The following is a 12,100-nucleotide window of genomic DNA, read 5'->3' on the forward strand; positions in this document are numbered from 1 at the left end:
CGCTTCCCTTCTTGAGTTGAGAAGGCCCCAACATATGTGATAACGGGGGCTGAGAAAGTAACCTGAGGGAAGGCAGATGAGCTTGTTCCACATGGGGGGCGCTTGGGACCGCACCCAAAAGCCTGCCGACTAGGCGGGGCCCAAGTTGAGAAGGCCCCAAGATATGTGAGAATGGGGGCTGAGAAAGTAACCTGAGGGAAGGCGGGTGAGCTTGTTCCACATCAAGGCAAGGCTAAGGGAATTGTCGATTGAGAGGAATGACTGAGTTGATATTGTGGTTCAGGTCTTTCCTGCTGTATTGTTTTCTCCTTTTTTTTGGGGGGGGGGGGGGGGAGGGCAGGGCTGGGGACTGCACCCAAAAGCCTGTGGACTAGGCGGGGCCCAAGTTGAGAAGGCCCCAAGATATGTGAAAATGGGGGCAGAGAAAGTAACCTGAGGGAAAGTGGGTGAGCTTGTTCCACATCAAGGGTTGACAAAAACGCTCCTTATCACAAGTGGGTGGCACATAGAAGAGCGTAGAGCAAAAAGCCTCTTAGGCACAGAAGAGGCTTGCTGCAAACTTGTCCTCAAAAGAGTGGGCAAGAAGAAAATCCTCTCCCCCGTAGCTGGAGACTGCAAACAATAGGCTTGCCCAGCAAAGCTTTGGTCTAAAATGCTGGATCGATGATGCCCAACCCCCCTTTGTGGAACGTTGAACAATAACTCTCCAAACCACCTTGGGACGGGCTGTGACAGATGTTAGTTGTAGATAAGGCGCCCGACCTCACCAATTGTCACATGCACTTTGCACTGTAGTGCATGGTGACAAACTGGCTCATCATCATCAGTGCAACATTGTAACAGTATTAGTTCCTTTCAAGATGATATTTGTTGTACGCCGTGACCCCATTGTAATCCTCAGTCTAGGATAAGTCAGGCACGAGCTACGTAGGTCATTCTCAGCCATAGCAAGTCAGTCAGTCAGTCAGTCAGTCTAAGTCCCTTAACCCAATTAAAGAGACGCATTCATGCATATACAGTGAGTAGAAACCTTAGGGTTTGCATCAGAAAGCATCTTGCATATTGCACATCATTCATGCATAGCATCTAGAACCCTAGATATCATCCAGTATTTATCAGGATATTTACTAGGATTTTTTGGGTATTTTTTTCATCATTTTCAGCATTTTTCACATCATTTATGCATTATTTATGGACATGAGCAGTCGGCCAGCTCTGTACCCAGCCGATTGGCTCATGCAACCCATATAAATAGAGCCCTTGCATAATCATTCATTTCATTCATCATATTCATCATATTTAGCAAAGGAGCAATCAAGCGCTTGTCATCCTCAGCATAAGGAGCATAAGGGATTGCAGTTTCAGCCACCTTTCTTCAGCGTTTGTCTCTTACAGCCCTAGGCGCCTCAAACGCATGAGCATTCAGCCATCTACATTAGTAAAACGCATCAGTTCAGCATTCAACATTGCGTTTTCTGCATCCACACAGTTTTCAGCATTCATCATATCATCGTTTTGCTCCAACCACTTGGTGAAGGTAAAACGCAGCATTCATATTCATTTACAGCATTCATACTCAGTCTAGAACAGTCCCAAACAGCCCATCTCTTAGCCGTAGCTTTGCATCTCTCCCTCATACCATTGGGAAGAGTGCATAGGCTTGAGATTGAACATCTTTGGTGTTTCTACAGCAGTGTACAGTGTCCAACACTTGGTCTTCAGAGGTCTTGCGTTTGGCTTATCGTCAGTCACACCGTCAGTCTCTTTAAAGATAATAAAGCAAATACTATCTCGGTAACGGGATAGGGGGCCCTTTAGTGGGTAATTCGGTACAGTTCTCATCTCTCTCTCTCTCTCTCTCTCTCATATTTCTCTAAAGTTTGAAGTCTTAAAGTGGATTGCTAAACTCGCGAAACTTAGCGTTCCGGCACGACCACTGACTTTGGCATCATGTCTAAAGAGGAGAGTACCTATCAGCCGGAAGAAGTCTCCCCCGAAGGAGACCTTGCTCTTCCGACTACAGCAGACACCATAGCTCTTCTTAGAGCTCAGAATTAGCTGCTCATGGAGCGTCTCCAACTCTCGGAAGCAGCAGTAGCACGTCTTCCTCCGCCTCCAGCAGCCCCCGACTACATCTCCCTCTTCTTTTAGATGGAACAACAAAGGAGAGAAGACGAGGCCCGAAGGAGAGAAGAAAAAGCAGAAGCAGAAGCTCGAAAGCAACAAGAAAAAGCAGAAAGACGGGACTATGAGGAAGCCCAACACAGGATTGACAAAGACCGGCATCAGGCTGAACTCGCTGCTTGAGAGCACCAACGAGAGCTCGATCGAGAACGTATCTTACTCAAGCACCAAAGGGAAAAGGAGGCCATTCAGCTTAGATATCAACACCTCTCTTCGCATCCCCCGCCTTAGGTGCCACCAGCCAGCAGTCCGCAACATCAACTACCATCATTCGAAGTCAACCAAATTTTAGTAAGTATGATGGTAAGTGTGATCATTTAGTAGTTAATCAGTTTATTCATCAATTTACTGCTCATTTTCCATTAGCTAGGATCATAGATCCTCAGGATAGAGTCCACATAGCGCATAGTTGTCACGGTGCGAAAATACGATACCGTACGGAAATTTTTGGGACGATATGAAATTTTCGGATACCGTACGATAAAATACAGTTTTTTTTTAACACTTACAAACTATGGAGCTTCAAGCTTGAATGTGAGGGAGGATTGGGGGGGGAAGAGTCTATACAGTACTTGAGGAACCAGAACATCCCAGTTGAATCTCCCAATCTCCAAAAAAGAACTTACATGGGTAATGCAATACCAAACGTCTCCCAGTGTAGCGTTTATGACTAAGGGACCATCCTTGCACAAATACGAGCAGTGCATCTAGGGTGATAGGTTTCGGAACTTCTCTCTAGATCAAAATGGCCATGTCCAAAACTTCTCCCTCGTACATAACTTGAGGATCCGACTGTCTAGCCTACCTATACCAGGGATCTCCAAGTGATGTAGTAAGATTCTCTCATCCTACCAATCTACCTTGCCATATTTTTTAGGTCTCTCAGCAACCTCATATGGAATACTGAGTGGACACGAAAGTTACGAAGTATTGCAGGCATTTGGGATCTTCTTAATGCAGGATTTCTATAATTTTTTTAGCATTTGGAATTTTTTTCTCAAGGTGGGGAGGGGGGGAAAAAAAAGAGAAAAAAACTCGTACCATACGAAATCGTACAGTATCGTACCGTACGAACCGTACGGTACGAATGGGTTTGTACTGGTATGAGAAACAACTATGACGTAGCGGCTCCCCATCTCACTGGTGAGGCAGTCACTTGGTGGCAGCATTGGTTTAATCTTTATACAGACCAGACCACAGGCGTCTCAGCTTTTAGTTGGGATACCTTTGTGCATGACCTGAAGACCAGATTTCTTCCGCCCTAGTACATGACCGGTCTAGCAGATGAGTTCTATGGACTCAAACAGAACGGATCCCCAGTGCTTCAGTTTTTTGGCAAGGTTATTACTTTAGCACAACAGTTAGGGCTATCTGCGCAAGCCAAGATGGAGCAATTCATTCGTGGATTGGATCCTAACATTTGGTTCACAGTTCGTAACTTTGAACCCAGTACATATGATCGGGTTCTGACTCTCGCTCAGAATGAAGAAATGAAGATGAACGGAGACAAGCCCAAGTAGTCATCTCAGTCTAGTACCAAACCCCAGCAGAGCAACAATCCACTGCACAGCCAGGGAAAGGTAATGCATCTTCTAAAGATGCTAAGAAGGACGGCAGTAATAGCTTCAGTTCAGGGGGTAAGAAAGATAAAGAATCTAAGCCTAAGAAAACCCCCGATGAAAAGGCTAAAGTAGGCATTATTGGAGGTTATCTTCTTCCCGAGGAGCAAAAGAAGTATCAGTCAAAAAATAGATGTTTTTTTTGTCACATCATAGGGCATGGTAAGAAGGATTGCCACAAATGGCAAGCGGAACAAGCCGCTAAAGCTCCTTCTGCCACAGTTGCCACAGCATCCCCATCTCTTCCAGCCTTGCCTACTACCACCAATGCGGTTCAACTTGCAATCCACTGCACAGCCAGGGAAAGATAATGCATTTTCTAAAGATGCTAAGAAGGACGGCAATAACAGCTCCAGTTCAGGGTGTAAGAAAGATAAAGAATCTAAGTCTAAGAAAATCCCCGATGAAAAGGCTAAAGCAGGCATTATTGGAGGTATCTTCCTCCCGAGGAGCAAAAGAAGTATCGGTCAGAAAATAGATGTTTTTTTTGTCGCATCATAGGGCATGGTAAGAAGGATTGCCACAAATGGCAAGCGGAACAAGCCGCTAAAGCTCCTTCTGCCACAGTTGCCAAAGCATCCCCAGCTCCTCCAGCCTTGCCTACTACCACCAATGTGGTTCAACTTTTACCTTCTATGCATCCTATGCCATCAATGGTATTTGATGCTAAGCAGGAAGGTGAGAGCGATGCTGCACACAGAAGAGCCTCATCCGAGCTTATGGCTTTGCCAAGGGCAGATAGATTGTAGTCCTTTTCGATATGGGTAGTTCTGAGGATGCCATCTCTCCCTAGTTGGCTAACAAAATGAACTGCACATTAGTCCCATACCATCTGGATGCGGACGGATTCACACCTGGTCTCCGCACCCACATTTCTCAAAAGGCACAACAATTTGCCTTTGAAGTTCAAAAGGCCTCATTCCAACGAGATTTCATTGTCTCACCTCTGTTGGGGTGTGACGTGATCTTAGGAATTCAGTGGTTCCGTCAGTATGAGCCTATTCCCGATTGGGGACTAGACATTTTTACTATCTGTAAAGGTTTTCCTGAACGTGTCATGATTCGTGGGGATAGAAGCATTCTTGGTATCCCATTAATTTCACATCTCTAGGCCAAACGAGCTATCCGCAAGGGAGCAGAAGGAGCACTACTTTATGTTCGTGCTCAGACAGCCTTTATCTCATCGGTAGCATCCATCTCATCCTCAGTCCCTCAGTTAGCAGATCTCCTGTCCAGACATCACGACATTATGCTTAGGGACAATCTCCCGCCCAGTCTCCCACCCTCTCGTCCCGAGGACCATCATATTGATTTGGTCCCTGGATCAGATCCTCCTAGGAGGTTTCTCTATCGTCTTTCCAAGACTTTAGAGGGCGAGTTAGAAAAACAGTTATCTGAGCTCCTCCAAGCCAGATTCATTCGGCCTTCTTCCTCACCATTTGCTGCACCCATCCTATAGATTCCAAGTTTATCTCGCATTTGTGGAGGGCATTGTTTGAAAACTTCGGAACTAAGTTGTAGTTATTTAGTGCATTCCATCCGCAGTTAGATGGCCAAACAGAAATTTATAACCAGTTGGCCTTTGAAGTTCTCAAGTCATATTGCCATGACCAGCAGTCCAAATGGGAACATTATCTTCCATTGGTCCAGGCTATCTTGACACTCATTCATCCAGTGTCGGACGGACTCCATATGAAGCAGCCTTTGGTCGCCGTTTCTCTTCTCTTTTGACGAGATTGGTGTCTCCATCTCTAGAGGCTAATAAAACAACGGAAGCATTTTTCAAGATCATTGAGTCAGTCAAGGACCGCTTGACCAAAAAAGCACAGGAAGCATATAGCAAACAAGCGAATAAGTCTAGACGAGATGTCCATTTCAAGGAAGGGGATTGGGTCTATCTGCGTATCATGAAACAAAGATTGAAACAAGTGGGCAAACGTTGTCCCAAGCTTCCATTCCGTAGTTTTGGACCTTTCCCAATAGTTAAGAAGTTAAGTGATGTCTCCATGAAGTTGAAATTGCCTAACAGTTGGACAATGCATGATGTTTTTCATGTTTCTTGGCTAAAACCATATGTTGGACAAGAAGTGTTTGATGTTTCAGATGAACAGTAGCCAGACGTGGTAGACGAAGCAGAAGTCATCGAGCCTGAGTAGATCCTTCTTTATCGTTGGAAACATGGTTCCGGTCAACGGATACACCAGTTCTATACGAAATTCTGAGATCGAGGCACCCACGAAGCCGTATGGCTAGATGAGGAGTCTTTTCAAGAGTATCCCTAGTTGTTGGCAGACTACTTGGAAGCCATGAACCTGCGGCCAAGCTAAGTAGGAGGGAATGTCACATGCACTCTACACTGTAGTGCATGGTGACAAACTCGCTCATCATCATCAGTGCAACATTGTAACTGTATTAGTTCCTTTCAGGATGATATTTGTCGTACGCCGTGACCCCATTGTAATCCTCAGTCCAGGATAAGTCAAGCACGAGCTACGTAGGTCATTCTCAGCAATAGCAAGTCAGTTAGTCAGTCTAAGTCCCTTAATCCACTTAAAGAGACGCATTCATGCATATACAGTCAGTAGAAACCTTAGGGTTTGCATCAAAAAGTATCCTGTATATTACACATCATTCATGCATAGCATCTAGACCATTGCAGGAACCCAGATATCATCCAGTATTTATCAGGATATTTACTAGGATTTTTCTGGTATTTTTCCATCATTTTCAGCATTTTTCACATCATTTATGCATTATTTATGGACATGAGCAGTCGGCCAGCTCTGAAGCCAACCGACTGGCTCATGCAACCCATATAAATAGAGCCCTTGCATAATCATCCAGTATTTATTAGGATATTTACTAGGATTTTTCTGGTATTTTTTCCATCATTTTCAGCATTTTTCACATCATTTATGCATTATTTATGGACATGAGCAGTCGGCCAGCTCTGAAGCCAACCGACTGGCTCATGCAACCCATATAAATAGAGCCCTTGCATAATCATTCATTTCATTCATCATATTCATCATATTCAGCAAAGGAGCAATCAAGCGCTTGTCATCCTCAGCATAAGGAGCATAAGCGATTGCAGTTTCAGCCACCTTTCTTCAGCGTTTGTCTCCTACAGCCCTAGGCGCCTCAAACGCATGAGCATTCAGCCATCTACATCAGTAAAACGCATCAGTTCAGCATTCAACCAGCATTCAGCATTGCGTTTTCTGCATCCACACAGTTTTCAGCATTCATCATATCATCGTTTTGCTCCAACCACTCGATTAAGGTAAAACGCAGCATTCATATTCATTTACAGCATTCATACTCAGTCTAGAACAGTCCCAAACAGCCCATCTCTCAGCCGTAGCTTTGCATCCCTCCCTCATTCATTGGGAAGAGTGCATAGGCTTGAGATTGGACATCTTTGGTGTTTCTACAACAGTGTACAGTTCAGCCCATCACTTGGTCTTCAGAGGTCTTGCGTTTGGCTTATCGTCAGTCACACCGTCAATCTCTTTAAAAATAATAAAGCAAATACTATCTCGGTAATGGGATAGGGGACCCTTCAGTGGGTAATTCGGGACCCCATATGGTGTATTGTTCATGAACCTCAACAACTTGCAATAGGCTCGCGGGAGGCCTGGGGACTTGTGTGAAATGGGGGTGAATTGCTGGTCCTCTGCCCACAGGATCAGAATCTGTACGATATTTGAAGAGAGTTTTTCTTTTGACCAAGGGAAAGAGGGCTGTTGGCCAGAGCCTGGGATGTGGCTTCCTGGGTGTTATAGTCTACTTGGAAGAAGCCTGTACTATGTAGAAGAGTACCCTGGAAATGCTCAGTCAGCTTAGTGGGGAGAGTTGCCAAAAGCCAATCCCATACCTGAGAGTGGGCAGGATTAGACCACATAAATCCGGCCGATAATGGTTTTCTGTGTTTCCTATCCAATATTGCACTAGAGGATCTGTGTCTTGGGAGAAATTGATATATATATATACTGGCCTTAGGCCCAAGATCCTCCCGTAGTTACTGATTTCCCACCGCCCGTAGGCGCTTAATTATCCACCCGTAGGCGATGCCGCCGAGGAAGCACCAAGGGGGGTTTTGAACCCAAGACCTCTTGGTCCTAGGCAAACACCTTCACCATTTGAGCTATCACCTCATTGGCGAGAAATTGAGACTTTTGCCCGGTTGATGGGGGTGAAGTAGGATAGGCCTGGGTGGATGCCATAATGACAATCGAAATGGGAAGGCTGACTTGAATACAACAATTTTTCCATATTCTGAAGAGGGCAGGAGTAGAGATGGGAAAGAAGGGAGGTGGGAGGTGAGGAGAATGTGGGAGAGGCAAGGCAGAAGGGTGGATGATGGGAGGCAGGGAAGTGGGAGGTGAGGAGGCAGGAGATAGTTGGCAAGCAGAACCGGCTACCATGGCGCATGTGGCTTTGGGCAAACCACTCCATTGCCTGGCTTTAGTGGGAGTTGGGGCCCAAGGAAGTGGTACTAGCGAGATCCCACCATTCGGCCGAGGCCCCCATCAACCCCTTCTTTTAGTACTCAGCCAGGTTGGGCTGACGCATTTTGTTGCATGCGAAAGACGGCACCCTGGCCGTAGCCGTCTCCTAGAAGGCGTAGGGCCTCTTCTGGTTCTCTCGGACTTTTGTCGTCAGCTCCGGGAGAGTTTTCGGCCTCAGAAGATTGCCCTCTTCCCGTGGTTACTCACTCACCACAGCTTTGCGGTGGGCATGTGGTTGGCCTTAGCAGGCCGTCCAGCCTCATGCCATTGTTGTGGCACCCTCGAGGAGTCGGAGCGCCATGGCCTTGGGATTTTCCAAAAGGCGCAACAGGTTTGGTGGAGGAATTCTCCATTTGCTCACTTCTGAACGCAACACTCTGTGCTTCATCATGTGGGGAGTGATTGCTTGGGTCACATATGAGGAGGATAACATAGGTCTTGCCCTCTAGCTCCCACACTTTTGGATTTTGTCCATCCCTGCCCCCTTAATATTGGTGCAGTAGTGGACCTGAGGGTCCTGGGCAAGCTAGAGGTGGGAGCTCATTAGCAGCATCGCCTCCTGGCACATTTGGTGTGCCCGCTAATGCAGTGAGACAATTGATGTGTGATATGCAGCGGAAGTCTTTGTATTGGAAGATCCTGTCACACAAATGCTCACACTGTCTTCTGTATCCCGAGTTTCGTGAGTTTAGCAATCCACTTTAATACTTCAAACTTTAAAGAGATGAGAGAGAGAGATATGATAACTATACACCAGATTGGGTCTTGAATTACCCACTGAAGGGCCCCCTATCCCGATAACGAGATAGTATTTGCTTTATTTCTTTAGAGAGAATGACTGTGGACTGTAGATAAGCCAAACGCATCGGAGGATCGGAGAGTGGCTGATCTGTACACTGCTGTAGAAACACCTCGATGACCTAATCTCGAGCCTATGCACTCTTCCCAAGGGCATGAGGAAGGGCTGCACACCTGAGGCTGAGAGAAGAAGAAGGTGGACTGTTCTACACTATGTTAGAATGCTGAAAACAATTATGAATGCTGTGTTACCTTCACCAGATGACTGCTGCATGCATGGATGATGCACAGAAGGCTGGATACTGATGCAAACTGTTGATTCAGGGCTGGAAATTGCTGTGGACAGAAACGCAGACCTACAGGGATGCTGCTGGACTGAAACGCATGTATGCTGATGCTGACAGAAAACGCAGGCTGATGCTGTACGGCTGGACAGAAACGCTGATGTGCTGCTGTACGGCTGGACAAAAACGCTGATGGACTGCTGCTGAATTCTGGCATTGATATGAGGTGGGGCTGTAGGCTGAATTAGGGACTGAAGTGATGCTGATGGCAGGCGCCTAGGGCCCTAATGCCCTTGGGAAGAGTGCATAGGCTCGAGATCAGGTCATCGAGGTGTTTCTACAGCAGTGTACAGATCAGCCACTCTCCGATCCTCCGAGATCTTGCGTTTGGCTTATCTACAGTCCACAGTCATTCTCTCTAAAGAAATAAAGCAAATACTATCTCGTTATCGGGATAGGGGGCCCTTCAGTGGGTAATTCGGGACCCAATCTGGTGTACAGTTATCACATCTCTCTCTCTCATCTCTTTAAAGTTTTAAGTATTAAAGTGGATTGCTAAACTCACGAAGCTCAAGATACAGAAGACGGTGTGAGCATTTGTGTGACAGGATCTTCCAATACAAAGACTTCCGCTGCATATCACATTGGTATCAGATTCAGATTGTCCCCACACACCGTATCCTAGCGTGGGGGCATCCTTGGATGGTTAGATTGCGTTCCGGCACGACCACCGACTTCAGCATCATGTCTACAGGAGAGAGTACTCATCAGCCGGAAGACGTCTCCCCCGAAGGAGACCTTTACAGCAGACACCATAGCTCTTCTAAGAGCTCAGAACCAGCTGCTCATGGAGCGTCTCCAACTCTTGGAGGCAACAGCAGCACGTCCTTCTACACCTCCAGCAGCACCCGACTACATCTCCCTCTTCTTTCAGATGGAACAACAAAGGAGAGAGGACGAGGCCCAAAGGAAAAGAGAAAAAGAAGAAAGACGAGACTATGAGGAAGCCCAACGCAGGATCGATGAAGACCGGCGTCAGGTTGAACTCGCCGCTCGGGAACACCAACGTGAGCTTGATCGAGAACGTATGTTACTCGAACACCAACGGGAAAAGGAGGCCATACACTTGAGGTATCAGTAGCTCTCCTCAATCTCTGTCACCAGCCAGCAGCCCGCAGCAGCATCAACCACCATCATTCGCAATCAACCAAACTTCAGTAAGTATGATGGTAAGTGTGATCATTCATCAGTTAATCAATTTGTTCATCAGTTTAATGCTCATTTTCCATTAGCTAGGATCACAGACCCACAAGACAAGTCCACTTAGCGGCTCCCCATCTCACTGGTGAGGCAGTCACTTGGTGGCAGCATTGGTCTAGTATTCATACAGACCAGGCCACAGGTGTCACAGCCTTTGACTGGGACATCTTTGTCCATGACCTGAAGACCATATTTCTCCCGCCCCAGTACATGACCGGTCTGAAAGACGAGTTCTATGGACTCAAACAGAACGGATCCCCAGTGCTTCAGTTTTCCGGTAAGGTTATTACTTTAGCACAGCAGTTAGGGTTATCTGAGCAGGCCAAGATGGAGCAATTCATTCGTGGATTGGACTCTAACATTCGGTTCACAGTTCGTAACTTTGAACCAAGTACATATGACCGGGCTCTGACTCTCGCTCAGAATGAAGAAATGAAGCTTAACGGGGGCAAGCCCAAGCAGGCATCTCAGTCCAGTACCAAACCCCAGCAGCAGCAATCAGCTCCACAGACAGGGAAAGGTAACGCGTCTTCTAAAGATGCTAAGAAGGACAGCAGTAATAGCTCCAGTTCAGGGGGTAAGAAGGATAAAGAACCTAAGAAAACCCCTGATGAAAAGGCTAAAGCAGGCATTACTGGAGGTTATCTTCCTCCAGAGGAGCAAAGGAAGTACCAGTCAGAAAATAGATGTTTTTTCTGTCATATTATAGGGCATGGTAAGAAGGATTGCCACAAATGGCAAGCGGCACAAGCCGCCAAAGCTCCTTCTGCCACAGTTGCCACAACCTCCCCAGCTCCTCCAGCCCCGCCTACTACCTCAAATGCAGTTCAACTTTTACCTTCCACGCATCCTATGCCATCCGTGGTATTTGATGCTAAGAAGGAGGGTGAGAGCGATGCTGCTCAGAAGAGCCTCATCCGAGCTTATGGCTCTGCCCAAGGCCGACAGTTTGTAGTCCTTTTCGATATGGGTAGTTCAGAAGACGCCATCTCTCCCCAGTTGGCTAATAAATTGAACTGCACATTAGTCCCATATCATCTGGATGTGGACGGGTTTACACCTGGTCTTCGCACCCACATTTCCCAGAAGGCACAGCAATTTGCCTTTGAAGTTCAGAAGGCCTCATTTCAACGAGATTTCATCGTCTCACCTTTATTGGGGTGTGACATGATCTTAGGAATTCAGTGGTTCCGTCAGTATGAGCCTATTCCCAATTGGGGGCAGGACACTTTTACTATTTGTAAAGGTTTTTCTGAGCCTGTCATGATTCGTGGGGATAGAAGCATTCTTGGCATCCCATTGATTTCACATCTCCAGGCCAGACGAGCTATCCGCAAGGGAGCAGAAGGAGCACTCCTTTATGTTCGTGCTCAAACAACCCCTCCCTCAGTATAGTAGCATCCCTTACATCTTCAGTCCCTCAGCTAGCAGACCTCCTATCCAG

This window comes from Cibotium barometz, chromosome 12 (genome assembly GCF_041138505.1).
Source record: "Cibotium barometz isolate CiBa-2024 chromosome 12, ASM4113850v1, whole genome shotgun sequence".
Classification (NCBI taxonomy): Eukaryota; Viridiplantae; Streptophyta; class Polypodiopsida; order Cyatheales; family Cibotiaceae; genus Cibotium; species Cibotium barometz.